The 25,075-nt window shown below is 35.5% G+C and overlaps 1 protein-coding gene across 1 annotated transcript in view; it reads right to left on the minus strand.

Moving 5' to 3' along the window:
- Positions 1-25,075, minus strand: part of LOC118740683 (bone morphogenetic protein receptor type-1B-like) — a 740,115-nt gene that overhangs the window by 135,327 nt on the left and 579,713 nt on the right. The window lies entirely within an intron of this gene.

Consider the following 25,075-nt stretch of genomic DNA (forward strand, 5'->3'; position numbering starts at 1 on the left):
TTTGTGGTCAGAACGTTGGCATTGAAAAATCGGCCGGTGCCGATAATATGCGATTGTAAAACACTCTCAATCATTAAAACCATATTTTATGAACTTTTTTTGCTAATTGTCATCAAGTTTAACTTTTTATATTTTATAATAAATACAAATCTAATCGCACTCAATAACCGCGCCTTTTTCGTTTTCTTTGTTTGTTTTCATTTTTAGGCAGATGTCAAAAACGCTCAGAAATTTACTTTTTTCATTCTTTTCCGATTGCGTGATCTTGTTAGTTGGTTCATGGCTTAGTACTATACGAGTGCCATTCAAAATCTTTAATCTCGATTTGTTATAGTCGTGCAGAGCATAGAGTCCAAATGAAAAGGTTCAGCCGAACTAGCAATGGGCTGTTAATAATGCCTTTAATTCTTTTATTTATTATTTCTTTTTTACCTTTTCTTCATTATTTCGAGCTGTGTAACCAATTGTCTGTGGTATCGAAAAAATTGCTTTAGATTTTCCATGCTCATGTAGTGTTGGTATTTAATGATTTTTTATAGCACTCATGTGTGATGTTATTAGAGGTCGATTTAACATTATGTAGGTGAGTTGAGTGAGCATGAGAGAGACGTTGAACAAAGAGCGTGTGGATCAAGAGTTCGATTGTGTGAGTTACAGTATGCAAAATAGTATCTGATGAGGTTTCTAGAAGTAAGAGAATACATAGTATGGGAAGACATATGGTTGTTTCAAAATACCAAACTCTACAGACATTTTCCGTCTAAGACGATTTCTATTACCTATACATACATGGTTATACTATGCTGATTCTAATAATTTTTTCCCAATATTATGACGACAGGAGCGATTGAGGTTCTTCGAGAGGTCAACTTTTTTGTGACGCATAGCTCAACTCTACCAGTTCCAGGCACACCCCCTGCCATTCTATGTATTCCTGGTTAGGGTTGCTAGATACAAATCGGCATCTGGACATTGGAACAAAACTGCTGAACTCTTTTCATTTAGCTGAAAATTTTATATCTTACAGGAGAACCAAACATTTTTTTTAATTTACGGTGGAAATGCTTGCAGAGCTAGAGCTGCTTTAACGATGCCAGTATATCCCGAATTTATTAAGATATGACTTTTGAATGTAGATTCGGAGATCTATTTTATTGCAAACTAATAAATACATACAGTGGCGAAAATCTAAATAGGAAGGCGACATTTTAGCATCCTTTTAGCATTAAAAAAAACGTGCTAAATTTAAAACAAATACGCATATGAAAGAGCACCAACCCAACTAGTTTTAAATTTGAGTATGTACGTTATAAAATATGTCGTTGTGAAGTGCACAGATGCTTTTTCGTAATTAAGAAGGAAACAAAAAAATTATTTTATGTTCCGGGCCCTCTTGGCAGCAACCAATTGTATCAAGCGTCTTTACACACTCAGCAACGGCCATACATGTAAATGCGTTTTCAAATGAGGACCATTTCGGGCATAGTTCACGACTAGTTTAGGATCATTTTGGGCCTAGTTCTGGGTCATTTTGAGACTATTTCAGGGACATTTCGGGTCGGTCTTGTTCGCGACTATTTCAGAAAAATTTTGATACTCTTTCTCTGGGATCCTCGATTTTATCGGCTTTCCTGATTCGTCGGTTTCGCCAAAACATTTGGTTTTTCGATGAATCTATTTAGGTTACTAATGGTAAATTTGGATATCTCCTTAAGATTTTGGATGGAAAGACTCCCGAGTGTGTCATGTCTTATTCGTGTCAATGCTGGGCACTCGCAAAGATAGTGTAAGATTTTGGATGGAAAGACTCCCGAGTGTGTCATGTCTTATTCGTGTCAATGCTGGGCACTCGCAAAGATAGTCTTACTTCCCTCAAGATTACATCCATGGCACTTGTACGGTAGGTCCATTTCAGCTGCATGTTTGCCAATGGGCTATAAATTTGACAATCCCTGACCTCTTTATAAGTTCTTCTGTCTTTGGCTTCTCATAATGCGTTCTTCGCAGTTTTGCAGGTTTGAAGGTTGTTCCAACGTTTATCAGTCATACATGCGAATTGCAGCTGCAGTTCCTTTTTGTTGAGTACGAGTGGACAGTTTATTGTCTCTGTTCCGTACTCATCAAAAGATGTACCGGCCTTAGTCAGCTCATCAGCCCTCTCATTTCCATGTATGTTCGTACGGCCGGGAACCCAGATGAGAGAGATATTTATTTCTGGACTAGTTCAGAAACATTTCGGGACTAGTGCGGGATCATTTTGTGGTTAGTAAGGGCCCATTGTGGGACCATTTCAACACTTGTTTTAGATCATTTCGGGAAAACCTCGCATCTTTTTCAGAAGCAGATAAAAGAGCAAATTTCTCTATTCATTTCTACGATTTCTTTCGTTGTTGCTGTCTCCATACCAATAGATTATGGCGAATAAGTATTATACATACTTTTATTCCTCCAAGGTTTCTTTAATGCCATTACTTTCACTATCTTAAACCCAATGCGATTCGATAAAGTATAACAGCGATAATTTTTTCACAATCACTCACATATTAATGCGTACAAAGGTTGCCATTGTCAAAAGCCTAAAGACAGTGTCATTTGATACCACAAAATATCACACAAATCAAGCCAACCACGTACATAGATATTTCAGAAATTTTTTTTATGCTGTGAATGCATTTGAATTACCTACCAACGAACAAGTGTGTGTTACTATTTATGTAGCTTGTGAAATTATTTTGTCCTTTCCCAACATTTACTATAAAAGTACATATACACATTTTGCTGTAGCCTCTTATAAAGTGCCATTTCTTGTACTTATTTGTATGTTACTCATGTTACACACGCTTGCTTGATCAGTGCGACCAATCGCTAGTTTGCTCGCCAGCCAATGAGCTACATGCATAGAAGCAGCGCGCGCGTAGAGAGATTGTACGATTTGATAAATTGAAATGCGTTTTTTTTATAACGAACACATCCTGTTCTCCAAGCGTTGCGAGTTATACTCTATTCTATCTAAGTATCATTCAAACGTTGTGTAGTTATGCCGTTTTGTGTATATGTACATTGAGAATTTGTAATTTATCTTCTACATATTTCGCTTTTCAGAGTGGCAGGACGTATTTGGAGCCATGTTCTTTGTACATGCATAGATATTGTAGGAATTTTCAGTTTATTTTTTCCATGGCTTTAACGTTGCAGAGAAGAAAGTATTTTCATATTATTGATAATATTTAGATTCACATTTCCATGAACTTTTGAATTTGAAATTATCCTCTATCCAATGACAGTCGCCGTAACTCGCAGATCGCAAAGAGAATCTTCAAATCAACTTTAGCCGTACTAAGTGAAGGAATTTTAACGAAAATTTCCTAAAATTGTTCCTGGGTTTCTCAACGCTATATTTCTAGGCATGACGTACTTTCATCGCCATTGTCTCTTGAATCATCAACTTTTTTTTCAAATACTTTTCCAAGACACATTGAATTTATTTACAATTTTAAGAAATGAAGAGACATACAGTTTTACGCCGCCTACGAATGGAGGTTTACCATTGCCTGCAGGGGGGTGACCTCTGTTAGAAAAAATATTTCTAATTTAGAATTGCTCGTTTAACGTAATAAGATTTACTATATAAATATTATGCCATTTTGTCACAAACTCACTTTGTTAAATCTGAGCGTCAAAGGACCTCCTACAAATACTCACGCAGTTTTCTCTAACCTGCTGATCCAATTAAAGTAGTTACAAAGCAAGTTGCTTCAGTTAAAAGTTAACAATGTTTGTGTTTAAATGCAAGCGAATCCAAAAAATAAACTTTATATCTACTTACATAAGTTCTCACTGCTGTCTGCTTTTCAATAACTATAGGTACATAGATGCACCCGCATAATCTGTAGCACTGTTTCTGTTCTTCTTGCATTTAGTTATGTGATTTCAAATCAAAGCCAAGCAAAAAAAGCTATAAAGGTGTTTCCAATTGTGTCATAAATGCGCCACAGGTGGCAAGAGGCGACTCTCCCTCCCTCTCTCTCTCACTGGCAACCTGCCTTTTTTTTTGTTCGTCTCACGATTCATCTGTTCACCGCAGGTATCAATTGTTAAATACAAATCTGACAGCTGTGTACACCTATGAAGCTGTGATTTTTACATTGTTTACAATTTAATGCTTGTTGCTGTTTTTCAAAATGATACCCACACAGTATGTAAAGTGAAATTACAAATTACAGAAAGGAAGAAGAAAATTAAAAAATCTGTTCTGAATTGTCTCCGCAGACTTTTATGTGAGACATCTTTTAATTTATGACTGTTTTGTGTTGCAAGGGGAATTGAGTACAAATGTTATTATGTAGCTGAATTACAAGACATGTGCAGTTTGTGTTGATTTTGAGAAACGCATCTGAGAAAATTTCAACTCTATATACTCCCAAGTGTTTAGAAATTATTTTGGTAAATGCTTCAAAAGTATGTACATGAGACCGTACAGTGGTCGGAGAGGCAATGTTTTACGCGAAAAAGGCATATTTTAGAATTGTGATAAATTAACCGGAATAAAGTTATTCTTATTCAGAAATGTCCAACGAACCGAAAACTGATTAGTATTTTCAATAATATTTATCTGCTGAGCAAGCGGTTGGATCCGCTTAATTCAACGAATCCAATCGTGGCACGTTCTAACAGTTATGTGTTGATAGTTTTCTTAAAATTTTTTTTTTTAGAGGTTCCTAGGTTCTCTTATTACAAATGCAAATTCCAATATGGCGTCCAAAATTTCCATAAATTCAAACCTGAAAAACTTTATTTAAAAACTGAAGGTTTTGAAAGGACGAATTTTGTATCAAATGAAAAAAAAATCTTAAAAAACCTATTGGGGCCTAGGCCAAATTGTTTGGGCTGCACATATAGCAGACGGCCCACCTGTACCGCATTTATAAATATAATTACTTTTATTATTTTATAATTTCATTTTAAATACGTTCCCTCGAATACAATAAAGCATTACTTTTCCTAAACAAATATATTGTGTTACTCAACAAAGAATATACTAGTATTTGCAATTCTTGGGAAATTCTCCTAATTTCTAAAAAATTTGACAGCCCGTACGACAACTATAAACTCTTAAGGTTTTATTTTGACGTAAAATTCGTGACTAGCATGCCTAAAACCCTTATCAGTAGCATCCTAAAAAATATTTTCTTATTTTAAGAAAAGTTAACAGTCCATTTGACAGCTGTCAACTCTCAAAACTTTAACTAAAGATAAAATTCGTGATCAGCATGTCTTAAAATCTAATCAGTGGCATTTTTAAAAATATTGGTATATTTTTAGAAAAATTCACAGTCCATTTGATAGCTATCAACTGTCAAAGTTTTAATTTGACATAAAATTCGTGACTAGCATGCCCAAAAACCTAATCACTGGTATTTTCAAAAATAGTTCCTTGGCAGTTGATTTGATTGCTGACAACTGCCAAACTAAAAATTATATGGCATATTCGGATTAAGCATAACAACAATACTACGATTCTGCAGTTTTATTATTATCGTAACAGTCCTTCTAATTTTTCGCGAAAATCATGGCTTCTCCGACCACGGTGCGACCGTAAAAAAGTTCACTGTATACCTTCGAATCTAAAGTATTTTTTTGAGGCAATTTCGAAAACATTTTTTTTTGGGGACCCCAAAAAAAGGAAGGCCAATCCATAAAAAATAGTTAATACCAAGGCACATTAAACAGGTGGCAGCATTAGAACAAAAACAACAAGCCACGTGTATTTTATTGTTGATTTTGTACTCTAAAATATCAAAAAGGTAACAAAATTTGACATTACAGAGTAAAATGTAAACAAAAATGAAAATTCATTTTGAACCAAACGACTTCGAATTACAAAATCTAAATTTCAACCCTGCTGCTGCTACCTTTTCAATGTGTCTTGGTTAATATTAAACTGATAATTCACCTACCGCCTGTGTGCCTGTTGAGTGGTGTTGGCTGCCTTGAGGACCTACCCTTTCTAATACAATCAATCGAGCCCACATAAATAAATAAAAAACATACTACCTTAATATACTCGTAGAAAGTGGAATACTCACTACAAACCTCTCATAAATATAAAGTATTCGCAACTAAAGAACTTGATTTGAACAAGATTACTGAGCTTTATTTCACAATTGCTCTTTTGGAATATTTCGAAAAAATTTCATTCACTTTTAAAGGAACATAAATTTGATATAGGGGCGTTCTACATATGTACACAAATATATGTAAGTAACGTTATACTTTTATAGTTGTACTCAGTATTTGCGTACTAGCATACAAAGTACAGGCTTCCCTAATAATTGTTTACTGATATTAACACCAATATTATTTACGAAGTTTTGTTTGGCTTTTCGCTTGCTTGTAATCTTATCAAAAAGCACATAAATAAAGAGTTGGAAAATAGAACTTATTTTCTTTAGAAGCGTTTGTTGTACTTACAGTATCGGTCATATATATAGCACGCCATTTCCAAGTGATATTGTGTGCCCCTTATGTTCATTTACTTATTTTTAAGAATTTTCAATTAAAATTTAGTTCATTCTCAGACAAACCCCATATATACCCAAGTTCAACAATTTGTAGAAAACTACAAAAAAGTGTAATAAATTTTCACCTAAATTTGAAACTGTTTTCCCGGAAGTGTTAGAATTTTTTTGAGTACACAGTTTTTTAGCCCCTGCAATTTTGGTCTGATAATGTGCCAATTTCAAGTGGCTACGAATTACCGTTAATTTTTTAGAATTTTTTTTTTGTCGCATTGGCTTCCATATAATGAATAACCTCAATTTATTTGTATATGGAAGAAAACCCCAACACCTTTGGCAAAAAAAATTCTAAAAAATCAACGGTAACTTTTAGCTATTTGAAACTTGCATATTATCGGACTAAAATTGATTGGGCTATAAAACTGTGTATTCAGAAAAATTCAAACACTGCCGAGAAAAAAGTTTGAAATTTAGGTGAAAATTTGTTGCACTTTTTTGTAGTTTTCTACAAATTTTTAAACTTGGGTTTGTATGGGTTTTGTTAGGGAAAGAACTGTATTTTAATTGAAAATTCTTAAAAATAAATAAATAAGCATAAGTGGCACACAATATCACTTTGAAATAACGTGCTATAGATATGACCGATACTGTACCTGTGTATGATAATACAAAAAACCATTGCTATCATTTCTGGTTTGAAGTGCAGGTAAATGAAACTATAATAACACTTTTGAAATGTTAAATCGAAAAACCGAAGTAAAGGGAGAAAAACTAAAACAAGCAGTAAATTTTAGAAACTTAAATGGAGCTAAGTGTCTCAAGTGTTAGAATACATATTTTCAAATAAATCTTTATTATTCTATTGACTTTGGAGCCATTGTGCTTTGCCTGAGACATTGCAAAAAAAAACAGCTGATATTACTGACTGATCGATAAGATCGTGCTAATTGCATAATTAGATTGTGAAGTATTGAAGCTTTGGTTTGATTGTATGTGTTAAGCATTTATTACAGGAAAATGTGCTTATAACTTACCAACTTAATAACAAATTCCAAGAATACGCAGTAATTGAGGTTTAAGAGTATCAAATAAAAAGCTTATAAAAAGTATAAGAATGTATGTATGGAAATAAATATAAGTAGAGTGGTGGACATATAAGTTTGCCACCAGTTATAAAATGATATCGTGACCTAATCGCCAACAAAAGACGTAAGCGAAATTTTTTCAAATTTTTTTATTTTTATTTTATTTTTTTTGTGATGCAGAAATGCATCTAGATAGTCTTGGAACATTTCTGCATTAAAAAGAATATTTTGAAAAAATGTCTTTTTGGCGGTTAGGGCTCGATATTTTTTGCCGCTTAAGCATGTTTATTCATTTATTTTTCAGAATCATCAATTAAAATAGAGTTCATTCTTGAACAAATCCCATATAAACCCGAGTTTAAACCTTGTACAAAACAGAAAATTAAAAAAAAAAGTTTATAAAAATTTCAAACTTTTTTCTCAGAAATGTTAGAATTTTTTTGAGTATAGTTTTATAGCCCCATATAAACCAAAGTTTTAAAAAGTCAAGTTGTAAAAAACTTGAAATTTTTTTTATTGTCAAACAAATTTCAAACTTTTTTCTCTGAACTATTTTTATTAAGAATTCTCTATTAAAATAGATTTCGTTCTTGAACAAACCCCATATAAACCCAAGTTTTAAAGTATGTAGAAAACTAAAAAAAAATAAAATAAAATTTTTTTTTTAGTATAAAGTTTTATGGCCCATTAAGTTTAGGTATAATAATATGGAAGGCGCTCATATAACGAATATACGCAATTTTTTTTTACGGGAACCGCAACTTCTTCGGAAAAAAATTTAACCACTTGAAATTTGAACATTACATATTATACTAAAATTGAATGGGCTATAAAACTGTACACCTAAAAAAATGCTAACACTTCAGAGAAAAAGTTTGAAATCTGTATGAAATTTGTTTTTTTTTTTGTTATTTAGGGCCTTATAACAATTCAACAATTTTATTGAGCTTGAGGCCGTTTATAATGAAAATGAAATGAGTTATTGTTATTTTTTCTCAACGGTTTTCATTATAGAAAGCCTAAAGCGCAATAAAATCGTTGACTTTGTATGCAATTTTTTTAGTTTTCTACAAAGTTTAAAACTTGAGTTTAAATTAGATTTTTTATAGAATGAAGTGTATTTCAATTGAAAAATCTTTAAAAATGAGAATAGTAAACCTAAGTGGCAAATAATATAATTTTGAATTTGGTTGCAAATACGAGTATAAAAAAAAAAAATCATGAAATTTTGATGGTTTATCGATTTGCCTTTAGCTTATTTATGTGGTCTGTTTTTCCATCTCATTTCATTTATTATATTTTCTTAAATTTTTTTCATTTTAAATTTTATTAAATTTGTGCTTACTGTATTTTATATATTCCCCTTGGTTGTATCCGCTCATAAATCAAAATTCCCTTTACAATTCAACGTCATCGTTCAGTGCACATGTAACGTTTAGCTCATTTTGCACGCCTTGCAAATTTTAATAAGTTTTGTTTTAGCTGAGCTTGTGCTAAGCTGTCGTCGTGCTGAATTGTCTTCCGCAGCGGCAACCTTTTCCGCAGCGGCAACCTTTTCCGCAGCTCGGCAGCACTAATGCAGCGCAGCACACCTTAGCTCAACCAACTTACTGCAGTCGTGACTTTTTTCTATCTTTTATTTTTAATTTTTTAATTTTTTCATTTCTTTTTTTTGTGTTTTTATGCTTTATCAGCAGAAAATTGCTGAACTAACGGCTAGTCCGGCCGGCCGGCAGTCCGTAGCTAAATTGTCTGTACGTATTTTGTTATCACCTTCAATTTTATTATTTATTGTACGTAAGTACATTAGGGTGAATCACCAAAAAAGTGGCGGGTTTCCATCGGAATCATAAAATCTATTAAATTTTTAGACTTCCGCCATAATATTTCGGAAAAATATTGAGAATTATGTGAGCTGGACCCTTTTGAAAATAATAATAAATGAACTGAGGTAATTTTTTAGTAAAATTATTTAAAAAAACTTTATTAATAAAAAAAACTTGATTTTCGGAGGTATTTCAATTGGGTTCAGTTCACGTAAATCTTAATTGTTTTCCAAAATATTTTGGCGGTAGTCATAGAATATAACACATTTTAAAATTCCGATGGTTAAACGGTACCGATTTTTTTTTTTGTATGGAGAGTGATGCACTCTAATGTACTATGTATGTACATAATCGTACGTACTATGTGTGTAAGTGAAGTCATATAATTTGTCGTCATTATTAATGCTTAATCGGTAATTATTGTGAGCCAGCGTGCGCATACTTATGCAATTGCAGAAAACTAAAAGAAGAAAAAAAATGCTTTAAAAGGAAATATGAAATCAATTTTCACTTGTACGCGAATTTTTATGCCTACCCGCGTATTTTGTTGGTCTTCTGCTCATTTAATAAAGTAATGATATATTTATTTTTTTTTTATTTAAGCGCTGATTTTGTGTAATTGTCGTTTTTTTTTTGCTTTCGTGCGAATTCTCACGCTTCCGCAAAATGCTGTGTTTGCTAGTTTAATGGGGGCATTGCCTTATTTGCAGAGATAAAAAATTGTAAAATTAATTACGAGTACTATTTTTAAACAGCTGAAAAACTGATTAAATTAAGCATACATTCAGAGTGCAGTACCAACATATCGCTATCGCCATTGAAGCTTTTATTTTGTGAAGATATGAATGGCACTGTTGTACTCCTAATTAGTAATATTTATGTTTTTTTTTCACATACATAAAGTACATATATCATGCATAAAATTCGTATGCAAATATCTAACAATACTTAAAAACATGTTAATTATAAAATGGCGGTCATCGTCTGAAAATTACAAAAAAAAAATATTTCTTTTTTTTTATTAAAAATAACAAATTTAATTTTTGTATAATAGAAATAAATACCACCATTCTCTACAAAATGATCAAAAATCAACGCAAATTCTTAGTCACTTGTAAATTGCACTTTCTTGAGCTAGAATTTGATAGGTTATAGAACAGTATACTTTTTTCTTAATAAAAAGTTTGCTGTAAAATTTTTTTTGAGTTTTCTAATTTTTCTGCAAAGTTTGAAATTTGGATTTATATGATTTTTGTTAGATAATGAGCTATATTTATAAAAAATATAATAATAAACATTAAACGAGCAAAAGAAAAATAGTCAAAACCGGTAAAAATGTCGTGTCTCTATTATTTTTCACATGACTGTGTTGTAGTAAGTAGCGAAACCCATATTCAGTTGCCTAATTAGGAGAATAATCCGTGTAACCCAGGGGCTAGGTTAGGAAAGGGTATACCATACATTCTCTTGGAAACATTGAATGCTTCTTTCAAAGAGAGGAAGTCCAAGGGTTTCAACGCCGATATGTCAGTCAGACTGGTGAAGAAGTATGACACCAGGATATTGCATCGCCTTATAAGCAGGCGAAAGTGGTCAATTGGTTCCTCTCAATTTTCAGATTTTACTAGGGATGAATGACTGACTTATCAATCTTTTGTTCCTCCAACGCGTGATGAAGGCAGACTCGCCAAAATTTTCATAAAGAGTATTCATAGTTTGTCTCGTTTATTGGCATATCAGAGACATACCTCAACAGCTGAGATGTCTCGTTTCCTTCTACATATACTGCCATGCCCGGCACCCATAAAAAAGACGATGAGTTTGACCCACACGTTGCGACATTTCCATACAATACCCGATTTCAATATTTTGTATTCTATTGCTTCGAAAAAGTTTGGCTTTGGACGAAGAACGTGACTTTTCAGACGCTTGCTACCGTATTAAATACAAGACTCTATATAGCATAAATCTCAAATAAGTTGACGTGACGATGTCGTTTAGTAGACGAAAATAGTGACGGCACTTAGCGATGTCGAATAGTGCTTTTTCCCTTAGCTCACTTATCGTTGGCAGACAATCGTGTCAGAGTGCTGTTTTCCATCTTGCTTTAAGTGTTTGTAGGATTTTATTTCCCACCGAGAGTCAGAAAAGAGGAGATGGTACGGCTTCTTGTATAATCTCTTTGATGGCTCATTTTCTTACAGGTCCCATGCCTATACTTCTAGTATAGTACAACCAGAATACTTCTAGTATGCTAGTACTTTCCTCTTCATTTGTGTTGGTCAATTAGTCTTACAAGTGTCTTAAGAATAAAAGATGAAATACTTATTGGCCTGTGAACGATTTAGTTTCCTGCCTTAGGGATAAATACACACAAACCTGAACTCCATCCACGCTTTCGGTACATACTCCTCTATTAAGCATATTCAGAGAATACTTGTTAAATGAGACACCAAACTGGCACATGAGTTTTGCAACATATGTAGGCTCCACTCCATCCGGTCGCGCTGCTTGGAATGTATCGAAGGACTTGATAGCCCAAGCTACTACCAAGCTTGGTGGCCCGGCTCTAAATGCCATCCTCAATTTAATTCCTGTTGATCTTCACCTGAAAGAAGTGGCTATGAAATCGGCGGTCAGACTCGGAGAGGTAGGCCTTTGGAGGACTAGACACTTCGGACATGATATGATCATAAATCAAATGCAATTAAGTAGGACGATAGATTATATGGTAGGCAATTTGGACTTCAGCTGTAACATGCAAGTGCTATTCCCATCCAGAAGGGACTGGAGAAGAGACGGAGTGGCCGACCGAGAGGCGATCTCTCTAAACACCGATGGATCCAAGATGGATAGCGGGAGTCTACTCCAAGCAGCTCGGCGTGGCTCTGTCTCTACGGTTGGGTAATAATACAAGCATCTTCCAAGCGCAAGTTCTAGGGATCCTAGAAGCCTGTAAAATCCTAGGCAATAGAATTGAACTGGCCAGACGCAAGTGGTCAGATATACAGACTTGTAAGATATCGAGAAAATTATGGCCTGACTATAACAGGGCGAAAACCTTGGACCTGCTTAGCAGATCAAGGCCTGAGGTATTTAGAATTATAGCAACCATCACGGGGCACTGGCCCATGGGCAAACATGCGGCAAAAATAGGTCTACCCCATAATATGAATTGCCGCAGCTGTCAAATAGAAGATAGCGAAGAAAGTGTCCAGCATTTCCTATGTGAATGTCCAGGCCTTTCGAACATTAGACACAAGACATTAGGAAAACATCTGGTAGCACAGATAACCGACCTTTCAGGATCTACAATATTCGAAATCGGCAGATTCATTAGAGAATCGAAATGGTTCGATCTAGCAACATAGCAAGTACATAGACAAAAGATCCCCGCGAGAAGTTCCTCAAAATGGCAGCGACTAGGTAGCACTGCAACCACCCAAGCAACCAACTACCTCCGCCCTAACCTTTTAATCCATGATGCACTACTTTATTTCAGCTTTAAAAGGGTCAACTGATGCCAATTTTTGCTTCAACTGAACAACTTCCGCATTGACGAAAACACTCAGCGCCCAGCGAAGACTTCAGAGAAAACTCTTACTGCAGCTTGGTGCAAACTTAAGAGCTCGATTTGATTGAAATTACAACATTTGATTGCTGTCGCCTACTTTTACTGCTCCTCAGATCAACTCTGAAACAAAAGTGCCTTTTACGTCTGCTTCAACTTGTCAGCTTAGGATTTTCCACTGCCGGCCTGTGCGAGCTCGCTTGCGTGTGGGGTCCACTGGATCATAATCATATAAACAAATAGTTATATGTACATTTAAGTACAAACGACGAGTGCGCATAAATATTGTTTTGACAAAAACATGCCAGCTACTGTGTTCATCAAGTGCCCGATTTCAATGACCAATTCGGGCTTAAGCTGCTGCGCTGCAATTCCAACTCGTCGGCAATTAAACGCTTACTTACATATGTGAAGTGTGCCAGCCCGTCAGCGCGTCAGTAACATAAAATTTTGTTTGATTTGATGATTTGCTGTTTAGCGATTTAAGTTTTTGCTTTTTTTTTCTGTTTACTTTTTTGACTCGCAAATGCTTTCCTGGCCTGGCCGCGTATGTGTTTGCAATTAAAATGAAGCTTAGCTTTTAAATTCAATCGTCGCTTGGCAAAATGTACAAATGAATGTATCAAGTAATTGCTTGATAGATTGACAGTCCAGCGGCCAGCTGTCGCCAGTTTAGTTATGGTGTGGTGGTGTGCAGCGAAAAGTTAGACGTCACGATGTTTTGGTTTTTTTTTGCTGTTGTTGCGCTGTTATTTGAAGTGTGGGCCAATACCGACTTCATGGTGTATATATCTACTATATGTATAATATATACACTTACATATATGTATATCTATTTCTATTGCACTTATAAGGAGTTTTGAAAGCGTGCATCGGCGGTATGCAGCTTTTGTCGTTCGGATAGCTGTTGAGGGGGCCCGTGATGTTTTTTTTTTCAATTTCAATTCAATGCCTACTTTTACCTTTATTGCACTTGCCGATTTCAATTTAATGCTCATTACATGCTTTGGCTTGTTTTCAATTTATTGCCAAGTTTGCTATTTTATTTTAATTATTTCAGTCTAATTTAGCGTTGTCGTAAGTCTGTTAATTTGACATAAGTAGATTTAAATTTCTTTTGATTTAGTCAATTTGATTTGCCATGAAAGGAATTGTTGTAATTAGCTTGCAGGTGTATGGCTATTGTATTCGGTTTTTTTTCTTTTGCTTAGCTTTCGTTTGGCAAATAATGCGCAACTTTGATTAATTCAACTGCGCTTCAAAAAACAATGTTTGGAATAGTTTAAATAACAAATAATTATTATAAAATTGACTTTAATGATTCAATTATGGTCGAAAATAAGTTTAGCTTACGAAAATGGAAAATCTAAATAGATATAGTAACTAATTATAACGAAAGTCGATAACTATGGACTTCCTTACGGCTAAAATCCGACACAGTCCGACATGAAAATTGTGTCTGATACAAGCGGGCACATGCTCCACTGCACTTTAAAAAAAGTATTTTTGTGTTATTACGGCCAAATTACACGATTGGTGCATTTGTACATATTTGTATATTTTTACAGTTAGAGAGTAGTGTTCTTTGGAATTTTTTTTTATTGAGCTGTACTCATTCTCGATAAAAATTTCTAGACAACGCCACTCTGTCACTTCCAAAATGTACAAATCTATACAAATGCGCCAATCGTGTGATCTGGCCTTTACTCCATTCCAAAACTCTTGTGGCCACATTCCTAAAAAATAAAATGGATTTTAAGAGCTTTATGAAGTGATATTTTCAAAAAATTTTAAATTTGTCAAGCATTCTTTATTTTTTATGAATGTGGGTGTTAGTTAATATATCTTTGAAAGTATTTAGAGAGTAGGTAAAGTATCGGCTTTCTCCTAACTCGAGTCTACATATCGCGAAGTCTCTTTATAGGTGTATTAATTCAATATTTACTTTATCTTATCAAAAATAATTTCGACAGTAAACTCTCTATAACCTCTGCAGTTTGTTATCCGTATTGTAATATTTCATTTATTTCATCAATTTTATTGAATACTATTTTGCAAACAGGTGGCAACCCTCCTCAAAAATATTTTCGGCAGTAGCCATTCCTAAACCTCTTAGTTTGATACCCATATTGCAATATTCAATTTATGTTATCAATTAAATTAAATAAAATTCTCAAACATGTGGCAACCTTCAACAAAAATATTTTCAGCTGTAGGTAATTTTAAACTAAAAGAAAATATTTTTTCTAATGTGGAATAAAAAAAATAAAAATAAAATTTAACCATTTACTAGATTAGATTAGATTATCTATTCGACTACAGGTCTTCATTCGTCCACCTATTGCTAAGAAATCTCGAGAGGTGCTTCGGCTGAATGCGATTTAATTCGTGGGCTTCTAGGTATGACAATCTTAGGGACGAAGTCTGGTCCTTTTGAGAGCTTCACAGCGGTACATAATCCTGTTCTTCGTTGCACGGCCTACACTGATCAGAGTTAGCAACTCCTATGTTTGACAAGCGTTCCAATATCCAACAGTGGCCAGTAAGAAGCCCTGTTACAATCTTTACTTCGTGGGTACTGATATGAAAGCTGAAGGCAGTCCCACACCAGCTTTGAGCTGACCTCGGCTGAAAGACAGGGTTGCCTTGCCCAGTGCTGGTGAAAAGGAACCTTCGGGGTTGTATGCCGTAAAACCCTGCTCCGATGCCGTGGCCAGTCTTGGAGCCGTCAGTATACCATATAGATGTGGCAGTCCTTCAAGGGTTCAGGTCGCTCGTTGTCACAGTTGTTCCTGTCGGGGGAAAAAAGACCTCGAAGTTTTGTGTAAAGTTAAACATCGGAAGGCACTGGTCCACAAAGCTAATGCGTAGCCCGTCTTCTTGTTCTATAACCCTGAGGGTGGAAGGGTGTATAAACTTCGTGTCCTCTAGATTGTCCTCTGAGATGAGCCTTGATGTAAACAGTAGAGCCTCTTTCTTGGTTACAATGTTTAGGGGAGGCACGTCAGGAAGCACATCGAGAGCCGCGGTTGATGTTTTCTCATCGTATCAGTGATGCCCACGCAGGGCGGTCGTTGTTACTCACTGAGCTTGGCCTGCGTGGATTTCACTTCCGCCTTCTTCCACCTCCTGGGTTTGGCGGTGACATCCATCATTCATCCACCTTGACAGGGCTAGGAATTTATGAAGCTTCGGCTGAATGCCCATACTGTGGTCCTAATATAGAAAAAACGTATCTCACTTTTTTCAAAAGTATTTACGGATTGTAAGGTACCGATAGCTTTTGGATACTGAAACCATTATTAACAATGTATGCTTCAAAAATTATCTACAATAAATGTTTGTAATTTCTGTGTTGGTTAGATCGCAGTGGTTTGTTTCGCTATTCATCAGCAGCACATCCAGCCGCCGCTTGCTCATCCATAAAACAACTTTTAGTGCTTCAAACTCTTCTTCTTTACAACGCTTTTATCAACTTGCAATGTTGTGTTCCAGAAACTTTCAATGTTGTGTTCCAGAAGCTTTCAATGTTGTGTGTCCGACACCATAAAGCAAAGCTTTGAAAAGCTCCTATAAAAAAGCATAGTGAATAGGGCGAGGTAGATGACATCTAGATGTCGCCCTATGTACTACGTTTGCTACACCGGAAATAGACGACACGCCATTCTTTAAATAAAATTAATTGGTGCTCGTTTGTATGTATATACATATGTAAATGCATGTGTGCACCTTTCTATTAATATCGTTGAATTATTTTAATATCTATTGCAAACTTTTATTCAGACAGGACTAAAAAGTAGAAAATACATAATATAAAAAAAACTTTTTAATATACAACGCTTTTATAAATGGACTAAAAAGTAGAAAATAATACTTCTCAGTCCCATAGAATTTGTTTTGATAACTTTTGATTTTGAAATTTTAGCAAAAGTCATTATAAACAATCTATGAAATTGAAAATGAAAAGCGTGGGGCGCATGTAATACACTTTAATTGATATGAAAAGTAATATATGTATGTATGTATGTGGGTATATGAATAACGACCGCTTAAAATCGATTCCAAAGTTCTACTTTCGCTGTAGAAATTTTAGGTCTACGTTATGTAGTTTGACTATTGTCAATTAAATCGAATGCTTTGTATTGCATGCCCTCCACGTTTTTCATTTTCAATTTCATAGATTGTTTATAATGACTTTTGCTAAAATTTCAAAATCAAAAGTTATCAAAACAAATTCTATGGGACTGAGAAGTATTATTTTCTACTTTTTAGTCCATTTATAAAAGCGTTGTATATTAAAAAGTTTTTTTTTATATTATTTATTTTCTACTCCACCAAAAAGGTGTTGTTCCTCTAAAAACTCTTTCGCTTCCTTCATTCTTGCTATTTTTGTTGTGCAGTTGGTTGAATTTTTATTTATTTTTTTTTCTTCTCCAATGTTGCCTGTTTCTTCTGCTACTTGCTCGCCTTCTTCTTTTGGTTTTTTTTTTGTATATTTTTTTTTGTTTTTTGTTTGTGGCTTTCTTGTTATTATTTTTCTTAGTGTTGTTTATCAAGTTGATGGGTCTTTATTTTGATTAATCGTCAACAAATTTCAGTGGAATTTTATTTTTAAATGGTTTTCATTTTCGAAACAAATTTTGCGGTGCTTTTAATATTTTTTTTCTCTAATTAATGAAGTGAAAATTAGTAGTAAGAACGTTGATGTTGTCTGGCGCAGGGAAATGTAAATTTAACACAAAATGTAAGCAAATACAATTACAACCTTGATTGTTTGTTGTGTTAAATAGATTTTTTGAAAAATGACCGTTGACAGGACAGACGAAAGATGAAATTTAAGCGAGACACTGCAAGATTAGTTATTTTGTGTATTTTGAGGGATTTGGTGGCAATTGAAATTAGTTTGTTTGGCGTGAAATATTTGGTATAAAGATTAAAAAGAACCAAAACTGAGAATTCTAAACACGTCTGATTTAAAAATCGGAAACATGACAGGCCATGCGAAGATCCTAAAGAAGTATATATTGAATAATAGCATATATATTTTTTATAACAGATGGATCCAGACTTTAAAATTGAAATGGCTAAAATATCTTAGAGGAAACATATTATTAAATTCATTTAAAAATTGGCATTTCCAGACTTTTTCAAACAAAATTAGTCGATAATTTCTCACTGTGCAAGGGCGAGCTGTGTAGTCTGTTTATCTGTCCATCTAAAGAAGCCTCAAAACAAGCTCATTAATTTTTATAAAGACCCTTCCCTGGGCCAGCGCCCACTGCTCCCCTTGATAATATCGCAGTAAGATAAGTCTTTCGGAAATGAACGTCTGTCGTTGTGAGCTGGACGAAGAAACGCCAAAAAATGTGCTCTGTGTTTGTGTTGCTCTTGTCAGACACACATGCCCTCACCAAGGATCACGCATAATAGAACGTTTCAGAGGTCGCAGGGTGTATTGGGCTGTACTAAAAAAAAAAAATTTATTGTGCTAAGTCTTCGTCTTGTTATCAGCGTCAATATAGCTATCGTTTTTTCTCATCGTTATCGTCATTTTAAAGTCTATCGATATTGTTTTCGTATCAGTATTGCTAACATTTCAGTTTGGATTTCATTATCGATATCTATATATTATTATCGATATTTTATTGTGTTCGATTTTTTATAGTGATCTATTTCATCATCGGTTTTTATGTAGTTATCGATATTTTAATTGCTGATATATTTATATCAATAGTCATTGTTATCAATACCACCATTCTCATCGTTTTCGTTTAGTCGTAGCTATAAATTTGACATTCATACTTACATATGTATGTATGTATGTACGTATGTAAATCTTTACTAATAAAAATAATAATCTTGTTAGGTATCGATATATTTATCGAGTTATATTATCGTTATCGAGATTTTAAATTGTATCGATATTTTATTCGTCTGTATTGCTTGCATTATCAGTTTCCATTTCATTATAGATATTTCATTTATTTATCGATATTATTATCGATTCTTCTATTGTTATCGATATTTTTATAATTTTTAATATTATTTAACCACATCGCTATTTCAATATTTTGTTAAAGCGAAATAAAGTCTAAAATTAAAATTTCTTTCTCAAATCTTTGCTTTGCTTAGCAAATGCGAATGCGCACATTTAAAACACATGCTGCCGAAAATCATTTTTTTACGTCCTTGTAAAAAAATATGTAACTGAAAGACATTAATTTAGTTATTCGCCCTAAAATGTTGTCTTTCTTCTTCCTTATTGTCTCAACACTTTAACACGATTTACTACACAAAGCCTTCACCGGGCTGTAGGTATTTGTTGTTTTTGCAAGCATACATTTTGAAACAGACGAATTTTCAAACTGGAACAGAAGAAATGTATATGTATGAAAGTACATATTCGTGTATGTGGAATCTCTGAGAAGAAGAATTCCAGCTGCCTTTGAATGACACCAGCAGCTGCAACACCCGACTGGCAACACTTTCAAGTGTATGCGACATATGCATATGTATGTATGCGTTTGGAAGCGATTCAAGACGTACCGCACCACAAGCTGGTGTGACAAACACCAAGCACAACAACAGCAACAGTTGCAGTATCGCTACCTACCTAAAAGAAGACCAAAATAAAATCAACCAAAATGGCAAAGTGCCTGAAGTGAAGAGCTATTCGGCTAACTTTGTGACAGAAACGAAATGAAATGGCGGCCAATGGCAGAAATTGTGCAGACTTTGCACCGAAAATAAAAGCCATGACGAATTGCTGGAGCAAGCAGAGGAAATAACAAAAACCAAAAAAAAAAAAAGTAGTAATAAATGCTAAAGAATACATATTTGCAAAAGTACACTCAGTTTGGCAGGAAGGCAGCAACAGTGAGTGCAATGATCTGCCAAAGCGCGCGCACATTCACCATAAAAGTGAGCTGTTCTTCTTCCGCCACTGCCGCGCTTGCGTCGCTGCTGCACCCATTCCCTCGTGCGAAGATTTACATTCTGCAATCACTGAAGTTCCTTCAACAAAAAAAAAAAAAAAAAATGCAAGCAACGGCCCTTGCATATGTGCATATTTTAAGTGCATACTTATGTACAACAAATAAGCATATGTATGTATATATACACATGTGAGCGCATTTAGCATGCAGCGCTCACTGCCTTGGAACTGTGAAAATTTCACAGGATATGCTTTTGAAGCGTTTCAATGCGTTAAAATGCTTCACTGCGATAGGGAATTCTTTTTATCGCTGTTTCGTTTTCAAGAATTTGTGTGGAAAATTTATTTTTGCTTAATTTTTACTGTGTGTTCAGTGATATCTTCATGAGAAATATGCAAAGTGTTGAAAACGAACTTTTTTGTCACTGTATATTCGAAGTTGAAACCCGAAAGTTATTAGGGGTATTCTCTGAGTCTTGCAAAGCCCTTGCACGGTGCACGGATTGCACGGTTTGCAAAGCTGTCTCATACGAAAACCGGTTTTAACCGTGCAATCCGTGCAATCTGTGCACCATGCAAGGGCTTTGCAAGACTCAGAGAATACCCCTATTATTTCCAAGAGCTCTCACCTTTGTATTTTCGAAATAAACAAAAAAAAAATGCTACAAAAGGTGCGCTGCGAATCTGCTAGGCCTAGTTGATTGATGTAGCCGAGTAATTTAGACTGTTGGTTATCGATCAAGGTCGCGTTGCCTTCCTCAACAATACTTCTACGTATCGTTGTTGCAACGCAGATATTGGAAGATGTACATATAGCGTTATGCCCGTGCAAAATGAAAAGAGGAGTTGCTTGGTAGGAGGATACAGTGTCTACACCAACAGCGCTTCCTGGATGGTAAAAATACAGGTGGCTCGATAAAAAGAATACGCGGTCTACTCCCGTCCCCCTTTTTTTGGCCTTTATCCTTTAGGCCGTGTAGATGGCGACAGGAACATTTAGACCAAACCTCATACCTAACCTTGCAGCTAACATCTTCTCGCATCCCAGAATCAAATGGATGGATTTGGACTCATTATATGAACATTAGTTTTTCCCACCTACAAGTTTCTTAAAACAGTACTATGTATGTACGTAAATGTAATAAAGGATAGCCTAACCCCTGCCTACATACCAACTGTGTGGTTGAGGACTCGAGTAACTTTAATGCACAGTATAGGAAGAAGTAATTTCTTTACGTCTAAAACGTTTAGGCCAACAATTTTAAATTAAATACCTTGCTCTGAAGACGACGGAGAAGATTATTGATACCGAAATCAGGTTAAATACTCTAAGTCTACCCGGACCCGAAAAGCCAACGAAAGAGTCCCTTGTCGGCGGTTCTGAATTGTGCAACTTCCCTTGTAGCATTACTTTGTCCAATACAAGTCGGACCTACTTTCATTATCTTCTAGGGAGCATACTTTCCACAAAGTATGGAGTGCAGACTCCTAGCGCTTTGGTTCTTTTCACTGCTGTTAATGTGGTTTCCTCTAGCGCTATTTCTATAAGCGACCAGTTTCTTTGCATACCATTCCGCTTCGCTATTCAGAATTACTGACTTCGTTCATAAAAATTTCACTACGTTGGACTTGATGAGTGACGTTAGAAAGACGCGCTATGGTGAAGTCTGGTGGCTCTGTGTCTATCTGCAGCAATCTCAAAACGCGCAGTTCGGTGAGTGTTAACCTAATTACTGGTAGATGATATGACGCGTGGTTTTTGCGTTGCCAGCCCCTCGCTCGGGTCAGTTCATTCTTTGGTATTAAATTCGATCCGTTCCAGGAGAGCTCCGTAGTGCAATAACTCTAGCTTTTTTAGTTTTTTTTTTGAGACAGAGGAAGGTTATTACGCTGTAATCGGATTCGGCTGAGTATTTCCGTTAGTCGCCAGGTATTCGAAGTCGTTTGTTCGCGAGTGGGCTTCATAAAGGCCCCCCATTTAGCTGATCTTCGGAACAAGTTTTATGAAGACTTCATCCTCATCTTAAAATTTTGTTTAAAGTTAATGAACTTATTGAGTGAACGAGGGAAATCCAGTGAGTCCAACGTAAATGTAGAGGAGTCGACTATAAAAAACGGAGTGCCTTTGACTTTGGGGAAGTAGTTGGCTTCTACGTCTTTGATATAGAAGTACATAGCTTTCAACAACATCTCACATGAGGCGATAAATCGGGCACTAGAGGAAAGCGGTTACATATTTTGAGGAGAATAGAATCCCTGTTACGCACAACAATAGCAAAATATGTTTTCAGGTTGAGGAAATATTTTGGGGTTGCAGCCGTCGGATACTGCTATGCATGTATACCATACTATGTATGATTTTAAAGCATATGAAGCGGTGATCTGGTTTGGGAGAGTCACTAGCAACTGTAGAACGTTCATTTGCAAGTTTACAAGGCCATCTTTAGGCTGGTTATTCTAGAGTAGGTAGCCAAAGGAATCACTTATAAACGTCAGAATTTACCTACCCGCGACCTTATTCTCCGGAGGTGACTTCGAAATATAGCTAAGAAATGCGTCGTCAAGCCCGAAGACAAAACTTAATGATAAATCCATGTCGTCAAGCAACATATTGTGTTTCATAAGAGAGTTGGGAATACACGAGGTATTGGATTAGTTGATATTTAGATCTGCTAATCGCAGTACATATCAATTTGGAACTTATCAGTCTCCCAGTCATTGCTTAGTGAAATTTCTTACCGTTGCTTCGATGTCCCAATAGGAAAAAAAACTGTGACTGACTCCGACTAGAGAGAACTAGAAGTGTAGGCTATGCAGTCTAAGACCTTCACGTAGTTCAAAAGTAAAGCTTGTATATATTTCAGATCTTGACGTAAAGTCAATGTTGAAACTAAGATCACGCCTGGTCTCTCTCCACATTATATAATCTGCTCAGTAAAGCTAATGGTGGCGTACTATCCTGCTTCATAAAAAATATGCGCGTTTTAAAACCTATGTCTCCAGTAAAACTTACACTGTCGAGTTGCTCAGAGAAGGAAGCGATCCTTAGGCTGCGGCCCAAAGGTTGAAGGTCAAATTAATATGCCCAATACAAAAATTTTCTTAATCTCCTCGCGGACGGTCTCTGAATGACTTGTAGCGAACTAGATGTCTAATACGATACTACAATCTAAATGTCTTCAAGGTGAAGTGAAACTTTGGAAGAAATGCAGGATTGTGGATTGCTGTGTGGTATGATTGCAGTGAGTGTTGGTGCTTCCGTCAGGGCAAGGGCATGATGACCATATTTGGGAACGGTGACGAAAACTCATACTAAAATTAATCATCTCATTTATTACTCCTTGAGACCTTAATTTTCATGAACAGTAGACCAGATAGGTTGACATATAAAATAAAAAAAGTCGGATGCAAACTGAGAAGATCGATTATACTGGTCAAATCAGGTTACTTACATCAATTTGATCTTCAGAAGATACCGCCTAAGGGTACGTACACGCAGTTACTATATGAAAGTGTTCATACTGTAAGCTTTTTCCAAAGCCTTTTGGAACGAATATTTAGCAAAGCAGTTTTTCATTTTGAGTTTTCTATTTAATTTTTTCAGCTTCGCCATGTGAGGCGAAGCTTTCAAATTGCTGTAGCTATGTGAAAGATTTCATACAGTAAGCTTTTTCAGAAGCTTTTTAGAGCTAAAGCAAGGCAGCAGTTGATTTTGAATTTTCTTTTTATTTTTGCGCTTCTTGACGCTGCTGCGAAGCAAAAGTGAAATCAAAATTATTAAATAAATCTATTTCTCGACACATCTATTAAAAAAAACCCATCAAATATTTTTGTCGCTCTTCATTGAAGGTACGTTTTTTGATATCTTTACAGCCGTTTCCATGAGAAAAGCTCCGCTTCGTCACTGTCAGTGTGAAAATTTGTATGGTGAAAAGATCCTCTTGAATTAAGCTTTCAAACCAGAAGGGTTTTTTTTTAGAAATTTTCCACAACGACCCAGACCTTTGAACAGCTAAGTTCACGTGATTTTAGGTGGCCCATTTCTGGTCTAACTTTTTGCCTTTTCCAAGTTCACTCCATGAACCGCTCGTTCACCAATACAAATTTATCAACTTAGGAATGGTTTTACTCGGCGCAGCTGAGCGCCTGTGAACTAAACTTACTTACTAGCAACTTTTTGAAGAAATCTGCTGCTAGTGTTCTCTTCAGAACTTAGTCCAGAAGCGGCGCAGCTTCAGCGACCGCGTAAATGTCATTTAATACATTTAATATTTGCTTAGGTAATGACGCGGCGACCACGAAGTGTATTTGCCTTAAGCGTTTAAGTAAATAAGTACTTCACTTGGTGGCAAATGCGTCGTTTTCTTTGGTTTTAATGGCAAGCAGGCAAAGATCAAAAAGATATGCGTAATGTCGAAGCGCTCTCTTCTTCGCTGTCTTGCTGGCTTAGCTGATTCTAATGTTTCTACTTCAACTTCTAATTCTTTCTTGGTGTACTTGAATTTTTCTTTATTTACGCATGTAAGTAGATACCTCTCGAACATTTGCTTTTCGTTTATTATCTCTTAACGTTTTATTTTCATGTATTGCAGCATTACCTGCAATTTCTGCCATTCCTCTGGTCGCATACACTTTTCGCTAAACACCAACGTGCGCGTGTGTCTTTCACTGCTTTTTACGAGCGCATTAAAGTCAAAGTGGAAGTTGTTGTTAGCGCAAAAAAAGTTCTTATTGCTAAACGGCTAAGTGTGGTGAGTGCTGCAGCTGTGTGGTTAAACGGAGTGGCGTGGTCGCGGCATTAAACAAATGTAAGATATAGTTAGATGTTTGTGTTTGCCGTAAAAAGAAATAATATAAAGGCGGGTTCACCGTTCGTGTCCGGACAACTTTATATTTGCTCTCAAAACATTTTTGCCGGAGAGGGTGATGATGTACGGTTCGCCATTCAGTCCGGCACATTTGATTTTGTTCTGAAGCAAACAGCTGATGATATTGTTGCCTACATACGATTTTGAGGGCAAATAATATATGCAATTCGCTGCAAACGCATACAAAGGAGAACGCGGCAACCTGCATCATCCAGTCGTTCGGACAGAAAATCAAAATCAATTTGATTCGAACAAAGAGTGTTCAGCACATTT

This window comes from Rhagoletis pomonella, unplaced genomic scaffold (assembly GCF_013731165.1).
Source record: "Rhagoletis pomonella isolate Grant_MI unplaced genomic scaffold, Rhpom_1.0 Rhpom_scaffold_00006, whole genome shotgun sequence".
In the NCBI taxonomy this organism is placed as follows: Eukaryota; Metazoa; Arthropoda; class Insecta; order Diptera; family Tephritidae; genus Rhagoletis; species Rhagoletis pomonella.